The sequence below is a fragment of the Echinops telfairi genome, unplaced genomic scaffold (assembly GCF_000313985.2).
Source record: "Echinops telfairi isolate 266 unplaced genomic scaffold, ASM31398v2 ScPeMD7_3;HRSCAF=10, whole genome shotgun sequence".
In the NCBI taxonomy this organism is placed as follows: domain Eukaryota; kingdom Metazoa; phylum Chordata; class Mammalia; order Afrosoricida; family Tenrecidae; genus Echinops; species Echinops telfairi.
In genome coordinates, this window is record NW_022103899.1 from 58,874,380 (window position 1) to 58,891,349 (window position 16,970).

At 53.3% G+C, this 16,970-nt stretch overlaps 1 long non-coding RNA gene across 1 annotated transcript in view; it reads right to left on the reverse strand.

The window, feature by feature from the left end:
* Window positions 1-11,495, reverse strand: part of LOC123522272 — a 29,264-nt gene extending 17,769 nt beyond the window's left edge. The window contains exon 1 of the long non-coding RNA XR_006680544.1: window positions 11,407-11,495. This is a non-coding gene — a long non-coding RNA (uncharacterized LOC123522272). The remainder of the gene's footprint in view (window positions 1-11,406) is intronic.
* Between the last annotated feature and the right edge of the window lie 5,475 nt (window positions 11,496-16,970).

Here is a 16,970-nt window from a genome sequence, read left to right on the forward strand (position 1 = left end):
GGTTCTTCTTGAAACCGTGTGGGATTCTAAGCTGACTTTTAGAAGAGTTTCAATCAAGCATTTCAAAAATTAATAGCCATGTGCTTTAGAAAAAGCATCCACTTAGCACATCTAGCCTGTAATTTCACAGATGTTAGTGCTCAGGATGGGATTGAATCAGGCAGGTTATTTGAAATCAATCTGCAGCAAGTGTTGCCCATGGGGCTGTCGGGTGAATAGGGTCACCGTTTTAAATGATGGATGTCTGGGAAGTAGGGTTTGGATCACGTCTACAGGCCAGACCACACACAGCTCCTTTCTGGTCTGAACTAAGGGTTCCCTAAGGAAGGTATGAGGGCCAGCCACACCAGCACCTGGGAATGTGTAACAGATGCAGATTCTCAGCCCCACCCTCACCCCTGATCTATTCAACCAGAACCCCAGGGTGGGGAGTGGGTGGGTTGGGTTGGGTGGGGCAGTTGTGTTCACCAACCCTCCATGGGATTCTGAAGCCCCCTAAACCCTTTCTCCAGGAGACCCAGGACCATCTCCACACCTGCTGGAGTTGTGCGCCCACACGTGTCTGAGGGAAGGATGGAAGAAGGGCCGGTCACACTGTTTCCCTGACGATCACTACCCGGACAGCCCATAGGAACAGTTCTACTTTGTAACACACTGGGTCACCAGAAACTGGAGCCAACTGGATGGCAACGGGCCGGGCTTGTGGTTTGGGTTTGGATGGGGGTGTGTGTCCACAGCTTCCATCATCCCGTGCTCCCCAACCTCAGCCCCTGCCCCCTGCCCCCCACCCCGCAGTCCTCTAAGAACTGTGCAGTGCCATCCATGTGACATGTCATTACCATGTGCTCTGACTCACAAACGGAGCCTGGTGGTGCAGTGGCGGCATGCTGGGCTGCTAACTGCAAGGTCAGCAGTTTGAAACCACCCGCCGTTCCATGGGAGAGAGACAAGGCTTTCTACGCCGGGAAAGAACTATCCTCTCCGAAATCCACGGGGGTGGGGTGGGACAGTTCTACCCCGTCCTACAGGGCCACCAACTCGATGGCAGTGAGTTTGGTTTCCTTTGGCTTAGACTCTCTAAGGGACTTCAACCTTCCCGGCGGCTGGCAGGGCAGAGCTGATCTTACAAACTGCTCTTGGGGTGCATGAGGCCCTTCTGATGCCCCAAACTGGGGACCGGCTGCCATTTTATCCATTTTGGATGTCACAGAGCATGGGGCACCCAGTAGGTGCACCCAGTAGGCACTCAGATCACACTTCATCAACGCTTGGGGTCAGCCTCCAGGCCAGGCTGGTTGTTCCCACATGATGCCTGCTCTGTGGCCCCCGAGCTTCCCTTTTGCCACCTGGACAGGGGATTTAATGAACGTTGGCGCTCTCCCCCCTGCCTGAGAGCATGCCGCAGTCCCTTCTTGGCCCCTGTTCCAGGCAGTCCAGCCTCTGGGTCTCCAACAAGCGGCCCTTGGCTCTCTGCAATGCCCATCTCATGCCCTCTGTGGGACTGCCATCTCGACTCCCCTCTGCCTGGGAGAACCTTGTCCCCCACGCATGCCATTGAGAAGCTGGACCCATGGTGAATCCCTTCACTTCCACGTCTACAGCCCGGCCTGCACTATCCTCGGGGGAGCAGAGATCTCTTCTTCTTTTAGACTCTGCAGCAGGGTGGCCCTTGAAACCACTAGGGCGGAGCGAAGGAGGCAGCTGCCAGGAACATCTAGAAACGCCCAGACCTGGCTCTTCAAAATAAAGCACAATGACCTGCTGTCAGCTCCATGCTTCAGCCTGTCGCAGGCTTAACATAAAACCCAGTCTTCTCCCATTTCTGCCTTCCCCACTGACCCTGCCCACCTGCTTCCTCCTAGGACCTCGGGGCTCAGCTGCCCATCACCTGGTCCAGGAAGTTCTCCTTGAGCACCTCAAGTAGATAGCCCCAGCTATGCGCTGTGAACGACGCTGTTTGGGGGGCTTGGTGGTACTTGGCCCAGCCTGAAATGGTTGTTGTTTGCTTCCGGCCTGCTCATTGTTGGGTTCACACTAGAATATAGCTCTGAGGCTGTGTCCCCCAGGGCCCCGGGCGATGTCTATGGAAGCAGGGTGTTTTAGAATGAGACGCCGAAAGCACCCGATGTAAGGCTGCTGCCTCCCGTGAGACCCCTACCCTAGCTCCCGTTTGAGTCTTGATCTAAGTCCAGGCCCCACTTGTGTTCCTTCTGACCACTAAGCAGCAATGTGGCAGCTTTGTGCTTTAGGAAATGTGTTTGACAGTAAAAGACAATTCCCGGCAGGTGGCCTCGCCCTTGGGCTTGCTGGGTGAGTCAGGGAACTCCCCAACTTGCCTGGGCGTGCCCTGAATGAGTTAATGACCATAGCTGCCTGTCATCTGAGAGTTGGGGTTCTGGTGGCTCTGATGCAAAGCCACACAGTCAGCCATGAGTCGGACCCAGACCACCACGTAGCAAGGTGGCCTGTAAACTTGGTAAATCTGCAATTGGGTACATATCCCGATTGTGGCAGTTACATCATCTCCTGTTAACTTTTGAGTGACGGGGTGGCGTCTAGCCTGTCAATCAGGTCATGGCCTATGATGACACTGTGGACATGGCCTTCTCCCAAGGACTCTGGCAACTCCTGTCTTCCTCCCTGGAGGTGGGACCCACACTCTCTCTGCTTCACATTCCTGTTGACAAGCCACATGGAGACACACTGATGGAGCCATAGCCCTGGAGATGCGTCCACTGCCACTGGGCCCACAGGACTTCCTACCCACCGGCCAGTGCTCTTCCTGTGTTCATCATCACTGCATGTGCTGGGTGAGTCTGAAGAGGACTAAATTCAGACTTGTGGGCTAATATTGCGCAGCCTCCTCCCCGGACAGCCCTCCCTGTCTTGGGGTTCAAGGGCCCTTGGGGATGTGTTCACAGGAGCCCTGTTCGCTGGCACAGCGGTTAAGTGCTCCAAAGGAGAACGATGTGGCGGTGGGTTTCGGAAACCCATGGGCAGCTCTGCTCTGTCCTGCTGGGTGGCTAGGAGTCAGAATCGCCCGGAGAGTCACGGTTGGATGTGGGTGTTGGATGGCCGTGTGGGGACATCCAAGGTTGAGCGCCCCATTGTCTCAGCATTGTCTTAGAGGACCTGATATGATCATTCCTGGCCCAGTTCCCACCCCACCCCATTTTTAAGGAGGAGGAAGTGCAGGCTCAGAGAGGTTCCTGAGTCCTCCAAATTCACACAGCCAGCAAGTGGGGGAGCCGGGACTGGACCCGGGCAGCCTGGCCCTGGCAAGGTGGTTAAACGTATGATATCTGAACGATTGCTGATGAAGCTCCGATTCATTAATAAAAAGAAAATCTGACTTCAGACCAAGAGCCTTTTCTGAGATAACAGCCTTAAAGGAAATGGTAAGGCCTCAGAGCGGGACATGGGGAGGGAGACCCCCCTCAGGGTGTCCCCTTCATGGCTGAGCCCGCAATAGCCCCGTGGCTGGGCCCTGCTCGGGGTGGTGTGTGGTTCTTCCATGCCGTTGAGTTGGTTCCGACCCCTAGCGATCCCGGGTACCACAGAATGAGACACTGCCCAGGCCTGCGCCCTCTTCACAGTGGTTCCTGGATACAGTCACAGTGTCCACCGTCTTGTTTAGGACTCCCCTTTTTTCCTGCCCCTCCACTTCACCAAGCATGCCGGCCTTCTCCAGGGACGGCCTATCTCCTGACAACACGTCCAAGGTACGTGAGACAAGTCGCCCCCACTAGTCTCCCCAGAGCCTCCCGGCTGGACTTCTTCTGAGACAGCTTGGCTCATTCCTTTGGCAGTGTGTGGGATTTCCACATTCTTCTCCAGCGCCATGGGGGTGGCCTGGGACCCCATTAATCATGGAGGGAAAAACAAAACCGTTGGTGTCAGGTCCGTCCCAACATAGGGAACCCCACTATACTTCCTTCGGCAAGGGGTTTCCAAGACTGGCTTGCCCGGGCGTAGATGGCCAGGTCTGTCTTTCAAAGCCCTCTGGGTGGGCCTGAACCTCCAACTCTTAGGCTTTACTTACTTCCACTTCCAAGGACTCTGGGCCTTGGAGAAAAGCAGCATCAATCAAGGGGAGGGCGGCAGGCAGGTGGGGAGGGACACACTGGCCCCGTTGAAGGCCAGTGTGCTCAACTATTTCTGTGCTATTTCTCCAAGAACCACACATGAGCAATACAAATGTTTTCCCAAATGTTGCCTCTGTGGGTCTGTTTATCTTAGGCTGAAAGGCAAAGAAGGCTCCCTTTTGAGCCCAAATCCACTGCCCTCGAGGCGGTACTGACTGATAGCAACCTTATAGCACAGGGCAGAACTGCCCTTGTGGGTTTCTGAGACCGTAACTCTGGACAGGAGTAGAATGCCCCATCTTTCTCCCAAGGAGCAGCTGGTGGTTTCGAACTTTAGACTTTGTGGATAGCAGCCCAATTCATTGCCATCACTATGCCACCAGGGCTCCTTGAGCCCAGGCTATAAACCAGTTCCTCCTTGCTCATCCTGTACTGGGAGCTCAGATGCCTTAGCATTCATCAGGGGTGTCGCACTGTCGTGGTTAGGTGCCATCGAATTTGGCTGTGATCCGTATGACCCCATGCACAACAGAAGGTAACACTGTCTGGTCCTACACTGTCTGGTCCTACACTGTCCTCACACTTGTTCCTGTGCCCGAGCCTGTTGATGCAGCCACTGTGTCAGTCCATCTATTTAGGGCCTTCCTCTTCTTGCTACCCCTCCACTTTACCAAACATGATGTCCTTCCCCAGGGACTGGTCTCTCTTGAAAACATGTCCAAAGTATGGAAGACAAAGTCTCGCCAACCTGTCTCTAAGGAGCACTCTGGCCGTACTTCTTCTAAGACAGATTGGTTTGTCCTTTTGGCCGTAGCTTTCAATATTCTTCCCCAGCACCACCATTCCAATGCCTTGATTCTTCCTAGGTCTTCCTCATTCATGGCCAACTCTCACAGGCATAGGGGGCCATGGAAAACACCATGGCTTCAGTCAGGCGCACCTTAGTCCTCAAAGGACCACCCTTGCTTTTCAATCCTCTAATGAGGTTTCGTGAAGCAGATGTACCTTATGCAATACGTCTTTTGATCTCTTGACGGCTGCTTCCATGAACATTGATTGTGGATCCAAGTAAGACAACATCCTCGACAACTTCAACCTTTCCTCCATTTCTCATGATGGTACCTATCGGTCCAGTTGTGAGGATTTTGGTCTTCCTTACATTTAGTTGTAGCCCATACTGAAGGCTACAATCTTTGATCTTCAGCAGCAAGTGCTTTAATTCCTCCTCACTTTGAACAAGCAAGGTTGTGTCATCTGCATATCTCAGGTCATTAATAAGCCTTCCTCCAATCCTGATGCAGCACCCGTCTTCATATAATCCAGCTTCTCTGATGGTTTGCTCAGTACATAGATTGAACAAGTGTCGTGAGAGGATACAACCTTGACACACACCTTTCTTGATTTTAAACCATGCCGTGTCCCCTTGTTCTGTTACACAACTGCCTCTTGATCCGTGTACAGAGTTCTGCATGAGCACAATGAAGGGTTCTGGAATTCCCATTTTTTTCAAGGTTTCCACAGTTCATTATGGTCCACACAGTCAAATGCCTTTACATCGTCAACAAAGCACAAGTAGACCTCTTTCTGGTATTCTCTGCTTTGAGCCAAGATCCATCTGACATCAGCAATGATGTCCCTTGTTCCAGGTCCTCTTCTGAATCTGACCCGAACCTCTGGCAGTTCTATACAAATGTACTGCTGCAACCATTGTTGGATGACCTTAAGCAAAATTTTACTTGTGCGTGCTTTCAGTGATATTGTTCTATAGTTTGAGCATTCTTTAGGGTCACCTTTCTTTGGGATGGGCACAAATATGGATTTCTTTTAGTCCCGGTAAAGAGAAACAGCTGCAAACATCTTCTAAGGATTAGAAGTTGGAATGTGTGACGTGTGAATTTAGGAAAATTGGAAGTGGTCAAAAACTAAATGGAATGCATGAAGATCCCAGGCATCAGTGAGCTAAAATGCACTGGTATTGGCCATTTTGAATCAGAAAATCATATGATTTACTCTGCCGGAATAACACAATCAAGAGGAATGGCCTGGCATTCATTGTCAGAAAGGCTCTTGCTTATCCATCTATGCTATCTGTGATCAGATTTTATCTACCCGCCTTCAAGGAAATGCAATCAACATAACTATTATTCAACATTTATGCACCAACCACAAAAGCTAGTGATGATGAAATCAAAGACCTCTACCAACAACTTCAGTTGGAAATTGATCAGACATGAAATCAAGATGCATTAATAGTTATTGGTGATTGGAATGCATGCAGAGGTGCTCTAACAGAACCCCCTCCCCATAGCCCCGCTTGGCCTGCGTGAGCAGAAACACGCGCTCTCATCTGAGGGTAGCTTTCTGTCAGCTCTGAAAGACGGCCCTTCTCTATCTCTTCAGCTTCTGTTCCTACGCCGTCCCCAGGGGGCTGGGCATCTCTGCTCCTTGGTTTGCTGGCTTAGTCTCTTTTAAGACTCAAAAAAGGAACCCTGGTGGCTGAATGGCTACATGTTGGGCTGCTAACTGCAAGGTCAGCAGTTCGAAACCATCAGTTGTTGCATGGGAGAAAGATGAGGCTGTGTGCTCCTGCCAAGAGTTACAATCTCAGCTGGATTAATGGTTCCTTGGGGGTGTGATTGAGGGGAAGAGGGGAGCTAATAACGATGGGGACAAGAATGAAGAAGGTTCTAAGACTTATTGTCATGATGATTGTACAACTCTTCTTGTGATTGAACCATTGAGTTGTATGATATGTCCATTCTATGCCAATAAAACTGTTGGGGGTAGAAAGAGTTACAGTCTCGGAAGCCCAGACAGGGGGACATCCACAGGCATGTTGTTAGGATTTACAACACATATTTCGGTGAGGGGTGAGCAGGGAGACACAGTTCAACCAAGAAAACTGACTGCAAGTGACTTTAATCTTTTGGACCCAGACCTGGGTCCAAAGAGGGGCAGAGAGAACTCGAGCATTGGGAGAATGTGTCGGAGGGCCAAGCTGCCGACTTGACTCCCCAAGTCCAAAGTGAGCTTCCTCAAAAGGAGCTGGCCCAGAGAAGACTCCGTGGGCTTCCAGAATCCACTGTGGAATGTGTTTCTCCCTCCACCAGAGGTGACCACGGATGCAGACGTGCTTTCCAGAGAGGATTCCCGCCGCAGCTTGATATTAACTGTAGCAGCTGTGACAGGGAAAGTGGATGTTCCCCAAGTAAAGAGCTTGGGGGATGTCCTTCCAAAAACCAAACCAAGCTCGCCTCCATGGAGCCCATGCTGACAGCCAGGACCCCACAGGGCCGAGTAGAATGGCCCCTGTGGGTTTCTGAGATGGCAGTTCTTTACAGGAGTAGAAAGCCTCCTCTTTCTCTCCTGTGGAGCGGCTGGTGGTTTTGAACTGCTGACCTTGTTGTTAGCGGGCCAATGCAAAACCACTCTGTGACTCTGCTACCCAAACAGATGACAGCCCAGAAAGCCCGGTGCACAACCACTGCACCATCAGGACTCCGGGGGAGTCCCCGGGACGTGAGAATGATGAGCTGGCCCCGCAGCTGCCTCAAAGGTTGGAGTTCATTCCGAGGTGCCTTGAGAGAAGGCCTGGTGAACTCTAAAACCAAAGTAAAACCAGACTCACTGCCGTCAAGTTAATGCTAACTCACAGCAGCCCTGCAGGGCAGGGTCGAACTGCCCCTGTGAGTTTCTGAGTCAGCGAGCAGCAAGCCCCGTGTCTCTCCATCTTTGAATGGCTGGCCCGGAGGGCAGCAGCCCAAAGCTGTAACCGCTATGCTAATGGATTCCTTTGATGAACTCCAGTTGGAAAAAATCCCCCCAAAAACAGCCCTGGCAAACCTTTTGGGGCACAGTTCTATGCTGACACACCGTGAGTCAGAGTCAACTGGATGCCAACCGGTTTTTGTTTTTTTTGAAATAGCCTGGCCTTGGTGACTCATAAGACCAACCATGAGTCAGAATCGACCCCACAGTGACTAGTTAGGTTTGGTGAGAGGGTGTGGAGGCAGTGGAGGGGCCTGCAGGGGAGAAGCCTGGGAGAGGGACTGGAGTTTTTGTCCATCTTCTCACTGCACTCATGTTTGGGGACCAGCCGGGTCAAGGGTCCCCCAATGAGTCAGCCTTCCAGGACTTCCCAACAGGCAATGGGTAAGACTGACTCCCGCGGGTTGTATTAATGGCCAGGTGGGGTGACGCAATGCACCCAGCCTTGACCCTTGACACTCCAGCACAGGAGCTGGCTGAGAATCAAGGTTCTCAGGCCCAGCCAGCTTCCTCCCTTGTGGCCTCTGGTCCCAGCACCAGCCCATCCCACGCTCCTCCCGGGACCTGGTCAGGGCACTGCCCAGGCTGCTTGGAAGGACTAGGCTTGTCTTTGGGGCTGAGTTGCCGCAGGCTGTGACCCTATCGCTGTCACCTAGCTCTCCAGGGCTTTCTTCCTGGTCTTTTTCAGTCTGGAAGCTCTGAACTGATGTCTATTCAGCCTCAAGGCTCTGGTGCAAGTCTTCACAGACAGGCAGGTGGTGGCTGTGCCATGGGGCACAATGGGTGGGTCTTGAATTCCGCTCTCCTGTGTGGGAGGAGAGAATTCTCCCTCGGGAAACATACTCCCTGAATTATAATGAATGATTGTGATTCAGACCAGCGCCCTGGTTTTAAGCTCATCTGAGATGGGCTCTCTGACGGCCTGGACTCCCAGCTGTGGGGACACCCACACTAGGCAGTGACCTTCATCGTGGTGGGTTGGGCCGTCCCCCTCCTCCTGCCCACTGCCTCAGCGAGTGGGTCCCACGTCCCTGGGTCCATGACTGGCTGCTTCTGCCATTCCCTCCCCACGCCGCCGTTCCAAGGCCCTGCTGTCCCCCGCACGGGACTGCGCTTGCGGAGGGATGGTGCTATTTAAGGAACTTGCAACGTTCAACAGGAGCGTGACGAAATCACAACGCAGCCGTCAAACTAGTCAGACCGATTTTTATGAATCTGCGAAACCCCAGGCAGCAACTTGTCTGCTCTTGCCTAAGGACCGGGAACGATGGGAGAAGCTGACGGCACTAGAGGCCACCTCTCCCAGAAGGCCTCCCTGACCACCTCCTCCACAGCGGCCCAGGCACATGGCTGCAGACTGAAGTGGGTGGAGTGGCGAGAGGCAGGAGTGGGTAGGGCAGCAGGAAGTGGGAGGGAGAGGAGTGGGCGAGGCCACGGGTGGTGGGTGGAACCGTGAGAGGTTGGCAGTGCTACAAGGGGTAGGCGGAGCCACGGGAAGTGGACCGGGCCAGGCTCACAAACACCCATGCCTGGCATCAAGTACCTGAAGGACACCTGTAGAGCCGGGCTCCAGGCAAAGGCTCTATCCTCAGTGCTCGGCTCAAACAGCAGTGGGCTGCCCAGGGCTGAGCCTCTAGACCGTTGTCCACTCCAGAGGCCACAGTGGGGCTCACAGGCCTCCTTGGGTTCCCATCAGCCGAGCAGCTAACCTGCCCCTCTCATTGCCCACCAATGAGGAAAGTGGAGCCCACATGGAGAGAACAGAGGGCTTCGTGGGAGGCCCAGGAGCCTGCCCTCAGCCTCCCCAGGATGTCCAGGGAGGTTCTGCACAGAGATGGCCGGGTTCAGATGTGCCACCCTGGCCGGACTAGGTGCCCCTCAACACCAAACATGGCCCAGTCCTGGTGTGGAGGAGGGGCAGCGTTCAGCCCCAGGGGCCCAGCATTCCCAATCCTCTCCACCAGCTGTACCCCCCACAGCTTATCTGTCCGCATCCCAACCCCTTGCCAGGCCCCACAGCAGGTATGGGCTAGATACGGAATGGAACAAGAGCACTTCTGAACTGGGATATGGTGGGGTGGGGGGTGGGAGTGGGGACTCACAAGACCAGAGCTGACCTCTGGCTTGGGAGGCAGCGGTGGGGGCGCTGGGGAAGGACCACTGCCCTTCTGATCTTGGACTGGAAGGTACAGAGTTTTTTGAGCGAAACAGGGGCCAAGTGTTCCGGGGCGGAGTCCGCAGGCCCTGGCGGTGAGACTTGGCCCTCCAGCCTCTGCCTGGCCTGCCCCGTCTGTGCCCACTTGAGGGCTGGTGACATTCCAACAGGTAAGGCGAATCTTCTCAGAACAATTGCCCTCCCTCCCCCCACCCCCCATCCGTGGCCACGCAGGCGGAGGACTGGGACAGTCTGACATGCCCGCTGCCTCGTGTGATGTCCAGAGCACCTTCCAGGGTCTTCAGGGCTCTTTGGGCTCCACGATTTGGGGTGGGGGCATAAACAGGAAGGTGGGCAATTGATTGCTTTGGTGAACAGAGAAGCTGCAAACCCTCTACAGGACCCGAGGCTCAGCAATGCCTACTGGAGCCAGGGGGCTGGGGGGCTGGGTGGGGCTCAAGGGTGAAGCATTTAGCCCAGACATGGGCAGTTCAAACCCACCCAACTCTGCAGTACTGCTCAGAAAGGCCTGGCGACAGACTCCCAGACCGTAAAACCGGAACTATGCTCACTGCCTTTGAGTGGATTACAACTCACAGCGACTCTACAGGACAGGGTAGAACTGCCCCTGTGGGTTTCTGAGGCTGACTCTTGACAAGAATAGAAAGCCTCCTCGTTCTCCTGCGGAGCGGCCGGCGGTTTCAAACTGACAACCTTGCAGGTAGGCCACCCACCGCGGAATCACTGCGCCACCCAAGCCGATGACAGCCCAGAAAATCCCCGGGAATTTCTCGGCCACATGGGGCTGCTATGGGTCGGAATGGACTCAGTGGCACCCGTCGCAGCCGCCGCCAAAGCAGGGCCTGGAGTCGCTGGGAGTGCAGGCTATGCGGGTGCTCAGCTGCTAGTGAGGGGTTGGAGGTTCAAGTCCCCCCAGAGGCTCCTCGGATGAAATGCCGGCAATCTACTTCCCACAAGCCGTCCACCCAGTAAACACCCCTCAGAGCGAGGTCCCACCCTGACGCGCACGGGGGCAGCGTGAGCCGAAGTCACTGGCAGAGAGGTCACAGCCTGGGCCCCCCCTGCAGCGGTTCCACTCTATACATGTGGGGTGGCCTCCAGCTTGCAGCAACTGGCCAGCACGGAATGATAACGACTATGCTGCGTGGAGCTGAGCCCAGATCAGACAGGATCTCTCGAGAACTCTCAGTCCGTGGGCCCTCTCATCCTACCTCCTGCTCAGTGGACACCAGGGTCCCTTCCCCGGGCAGCTGGCCCTGGGATCCGCGGTCTGTGCTGTTCTCCTCAGCAGTAACCTCACTTCTTATGCCGCTCCACTATCAAACACACACACACACACACACACACACACACACACACACACACACACCAGCTCACCTGCCAGCCAGGAGCTCCTAGGGACGGGTCAGGCTTGTCCCCTCCCAGGTACTGTCCTGTCCAGGGGTTTCTGAGTGTTCCCAGCTAAGGTCACACGCATCCTGTGTCCCAGAGAGCGGTAGCCATCGCCTCTTCCTCTACTAACAAGACTTCTCACAGCTTTCTGACCTTCAGACCCGCCTGGGCAGGAGCTGGCCCCGTGCCGTGACAATCGCAGCCTGGCCTGGGTGTTTACCTCCTCGGGCTGCGGGCCCAGCCTGGCTGCAGCCACACACCTGAGCCAGGGCCTGCTGGAGTCAAGCGCTACAGGGGTGAAAAACAGGAGTGGCTGGGGGCATTTGGGGAGTGCTGACCACACACACCCAGGGATACTACCAGGGGTGGGGGTGGGGGCTGACACCAAAATGGCAGCCTTTCAAGTTTGGGTGCAGGGTGGAGGCAGAAATGTATTCTTTTAAAAATAAAAATATTCCGGCAGTTAGTAATAAAAACAAGAGCCTTTTCCCACTCCCGGTTTGCAGTCTCTGATTCTTAAGTGCCTACTGTATTGTTTTATCTCCCCCACCTTCCAGTACCTGCTGTTTTAGCCACAGTGGTGTGATCAGTAGTACTTGTGAACTTTTAATATGTTCACTTTTGTGGGGAGGGTGAGATGGAGTAGTTAAGGAAAAGGAAGGGAAGAATAAAGAATAGCTTCCCCTCACGGACTGCTAATGTAGCCAATCATGCTGCCACTCAGTGCAGAGCGACCTCACCAAATATTGATTTGGTTGTTAGTATTCATACAATCTTCGAACATTTACATTTAAGCCATTTACAGCTATATGCCACACATATTCTAATATGAAAATGGAGAATCTGAAAAAAATAATTTATGAATTATCAAGTGCTCATGAGGGAGGGAGGGAGGGGGAGGGGGAAAGGGAAATGAGGAGCTGACACCAAGGGTTCAAGTAAAGAAATGTTTTGAAAATGATGAAGGCAGCATATGTACAAATGTGCTTGATACAATGGGGAAATAGACCTATGTGCATATATGTATAGGTTTAGTGGGTAGCAAGTGGATATTGGGCCTCCTCATGCGCATTCCCTTAATACAAGAGCACTTTGGTCAGCTAAACGGTCATTTCATGATACCCACCTTTCCGACATGATCACTGAAAACAGACTTGTGCATAAGCGAACGTGGTAAAGAAAGCTGATGGTGCCCGACTATCAAAAGATATAGCGTCTCGGGTCTTAAAGGCTTGAAGGCAAACAAGCGGCCATCTAGCTTGGAAGAAAAAAAGCCCACAGAGCAGCACACAAGCCTGTGTGAACATGAGGTGTTGAAGGGATCAGGTAGCAGACACCAAAGAATAAAACCCATCATTGTGTGATCACCTTCCCCACATAAGCGCTGAAGACAAATGTGTGCATAAGTAAGTGTGATGAAGAAGGCTGATGGTGCCCGGCTATCATGAGATATAGCGTCTGGGGTCCTAAAGGCTTGAAAGTAAACAAGTGACCATCTAGCCCAAAAGCAACAAAGCCCACATGAAAGCAGCACACCAACATGTGTGATCATGAAGGGCCAAGGGGACCAGGTTTCAAGCACAAAAGGTGTGGGGGGGGGATCATATCATCGTGAATGAGGAATGAGGGGAGCGTGTGATGGGGACCCAATGCCCATCTGTGGACAACTGGACATACCTTGCAGAGGGGTAGTGGGGAGGAGATGAGTCACTCAGGGTGCAGTACAGCAATAATGAAACTCACAACCTTCCTCTAGTTCTTAAACACTTCCGCCCCCCAACTACCATGATCCCAATTCTACCTTGCAAACCTGGTTAGACCAGAGGACGCACAGCGGTACAGATGGGAACTGGAAACACAGGGAATCTAGGACAGATGAAGCCCTCAGGACCAGTGGTGAGAGTGGCGATACCGGGAGAGAGGGGAGAGTAGAAAGGGGGAACCGATCACAAGGATCTACATATATCCTCCTCTCTGGGGGATGGGCAACAGAAAAGTGGGTGAAGGGAGACGCCAGGCAGTGTAAGATAAGATAAAATAATAATTTATAAATTATTAAGGGTTCATGAGGGAGGGGGGAGGGGGGAGGGAAGGGAGAGCGGGGAGGGAGGGGTAGCGGAAAAAGGAAAATGAGGAGCTGATTCCAGGAACCCAAGCAGAGCGAATTTTAAGAATGATGAGGGCAACGGATGTGTAAGTGTGCTTTACACAATTGATGGATGTATGGATTGTGATAAGAGTTGTATGAGCCCCCAATAAAGTGATTTGAAAACAGAAAACCAATAATACTAAAGATTCTGAGTGGTTCTTGGGAGGCAGGGCGACACCATGAGTTAGGGTACTGGGTAACACCAACTCTAGAGGTGCCACTGACCTTGGACCAGCATAACCCTGACTGAGTCACTGGATAGCCGCCCCACCCCCACCCCCAGCTCCCGGGTGTGAGACTTGAGCAGGCCTTTGAGGGCCTTGAAGATGCAAGACTACAGCTTCAGGGGAATGATACCCCAACATAAAGAAAATAAAAATTCTCACAGCTGGATCCGTAAACAACCCCACGATGGATCAGCGTTGTCATGCATTTCCTGTTCCTGGGATCCACAGACCACACCCAGGCAAGCAGCAGTCACGAGATCAAGTGACCTGTCTCCTTGGACAAATCTACTGAAAAAGACGTCTTTAGAGTGTTCCAAAGCAAAGATGTCCCTTTGAGACCACGCGGTGGCCTTCGATGGCCTCACGGCTGTGCAGAGGCTGGATAACGCACGGAAGTCTGAGGAAGAGTCCGCTGAGGCCTAAGGATGATGCTGTGGGTGGAGAACGCCCGCGGACTGCCAGGAGAATGGAGACATCTGTCTGTGAGACGCATAACCCGAATGCTCCCTCAAAGTGAGCGTGGTGACTCTCCATCTCATCGCACGTGCTTTGGTGATGCGATCAGGAGGGACCAGGCCCCAGAGAAGGACATGGGGCCTGGCTAAGTAGAGGGACTGCAAAAAAGAGGAAGACCCTGGACAAGACGGACTGACACGGTGACTGCAGCGACGGGCTCCAACACGGGGACAGCTGTCGCAGGACGGGGCAGTGTTGTGTTCTGTCATGCAGAGGGTTGGTATGGGTCAGAAAGGCCCAACACAGCACACGACCCCCACCAAGGTCTCATTCTCTTCCGACTGCTTTAGGAGGACACTTGCACCCTCCTTGCCTATAGGGTCTATGTTGGTTAACTGCCCAGTGCATTGACTGTTTGCATCAAGTCCCCCCAGGGACACCTCAGAAGAAAAATTTGTCAGACTGCTTCTGCAGAATCAGCCATTGAAAATAGTACGGAGCATCGTTCTACTCCGACGTGCCTGGGATTGCCAACCGCCTGAATGGATCCCATGCCAGTTGCTGTTATTATTGCTACTAGTGACCTTCTGTTCAATGCTTAGAGACGTGCTTGGCTGCTCACTGAGAGGTTGGTGGTTCAGACCCACCAGAGGTTCTTCTGTGTGGGGAGAGAGCTGGTAGTCTGCTCTGGATGCAAACCTAGCAAGCCTCGTGGGGCAGTTCTACTCTGCCCTGTAGCGTCGTTGAGTTGGTATCAGCTAGATGGCAGTGAGCTGGAGTTGACTCAATGGCGTACAGCAACTACCTCCAATGCTTGCAAGGTCACCGAGTGTCCACGAAGACGTGGCAGTTGCTTCCCGGAACAGGTGAGACAAGATGGGGTCATTGCCCTTGGTAATGAAAGGGTCACTGTGAGTAGAGAGGGACTCGCTGGCCATGGCGTGCAGCTCACGGTGTGCATGAGCTGAAAGGCGGGCAGTTTCAGCCCACCCAGGACCACCGCAGAAGACTTGGCGGGCGATCGGCTCTGTGAAGACAGCCGGGACGGTGCTGGGGGCAGGTCTGCGCCACCACTCAGGAGGTTGCTGTGAGTCAGGGCTCCACAGTGGCCGCTTCGTGATTGTTATTCCGTGCATATTACATGCTGCCAAGCTAGTGCTTTTGCATATCCCCCTTATGTAACCCTTGCCTGATCACCACCAGGGAGGCAGCCCTCTGCCTTCCCATGTCAATGGTTTTGAAATGAAACTTTAGTCGTCTCGCCCCAAACCTCACAGCTAGTATGTCAGGGACCCGAGATTCAAACCGAGCCAACTGGTGCCCAAACCCGGCTTTTACCCATTGCTGTTATTTGCCATGGTGAGGAGCGGTGGTTTGCTTCTTTATTTAAGCCGCCATGGTATTGATGACCTAGTTCTGTGGAACCAAGGGACCTGAAACTTAAAACCCAACCCCCCTCCCCATTCCTATACCCGACCCTCAAAGACCTACAGTAGAACTCCTTCCATATACCCCAGTGTGAGGGGGAGAGAAGGGGAGAGGAGGGAGGACGGGGTCACCATGGTTTGTTCTCCAAGAACTTCAACTCTTTCCTCCCATCGAGTCTCGTCTCTCTATCCTCGCTACCTTCCTGCCCACTCTCCTTTCATGGTCGCACTCATTTTAAAGCATGGGAAGCGCCTCTTGCAGAAGAAGTTGTGTGTGGATGTTTACATCTGATTTCTCCACTCTCCTCTCCTCTACTCATTGATAAGTATTCACTTTCCCCTGGATGCTCTGCAGAGCTGGGACGCAGACTTTCTTAGAGCCTCTGAGTCTGCTGCTGTGTGCTCTCTCTCTCTTACAGACACACACACACACACACACACACACACACACACACACACCAGCTCAGTGCTCTGTGGCCATTGATGCAAGCTGGTGGTGGGTGGCTTCTGGCCTTGGGCAGAGCTGCCACAGGCTCCCCCTTTCTGGTGAACAGGCCAGCAAGGGACGCCGAGGGCCTGCTGGCCCTGACTCTCTCTCCTCACTTGCCTCCCCAAAATGAAGGGCTGGGTGAGGAAGAGGGTGATTGGCATCTTGGGGTGCGCAAGGGGCTGTGTTTGGGAACTAGAATTCTCAGTCCTTAATACAGGAGAGGATTCCTTTTATACCGTGGTTGAGCACCTGGGGGTGGTGGGGGGTGGTGCTGGTGCTGTGCAGGTCACAGGGGTGCAGTTGGGAAGAACTCTAAAGCAGCCCCCACCACTCTTTCCTGGCCTGTGCAAGGTCTTCTGAACAGTCTCCTGGCTGCAGTCTCTCCCAGTGCCTCCCACCTCTCCCCACCCTTCCCACTCCCTCTGCTGACACAGACCTGAATTTGTCACTTTCTTGCTCAAAACATTTTACATAACCTGCTAGCAGTTTCCTGGGGATCCTTCCAAAAATGTTCTATCCATACATAATCAACCTCTCCTTCTCCCTGTCCCTCTCCCCCCTCTCTTCTCCCCTTCACCCCTCCCTACCCTCTCCTCTCTCACCAGGTCACGGTGCGCACACACCACGCAGCATCTGTCTATCGTCTTGGTGTTTTTCCAGTTTGTCACACCTTGAGCCTTTGATTCTTCAATGGCTAGCTCCCAACTGCTCTGTGGTTGGACTGTTCTGCGACGATATTGAGAAAGTCCTTACAGAACCTGGAGTGCCTGTGAGCACAAGTGTTTGTAGCACGTTTTCTC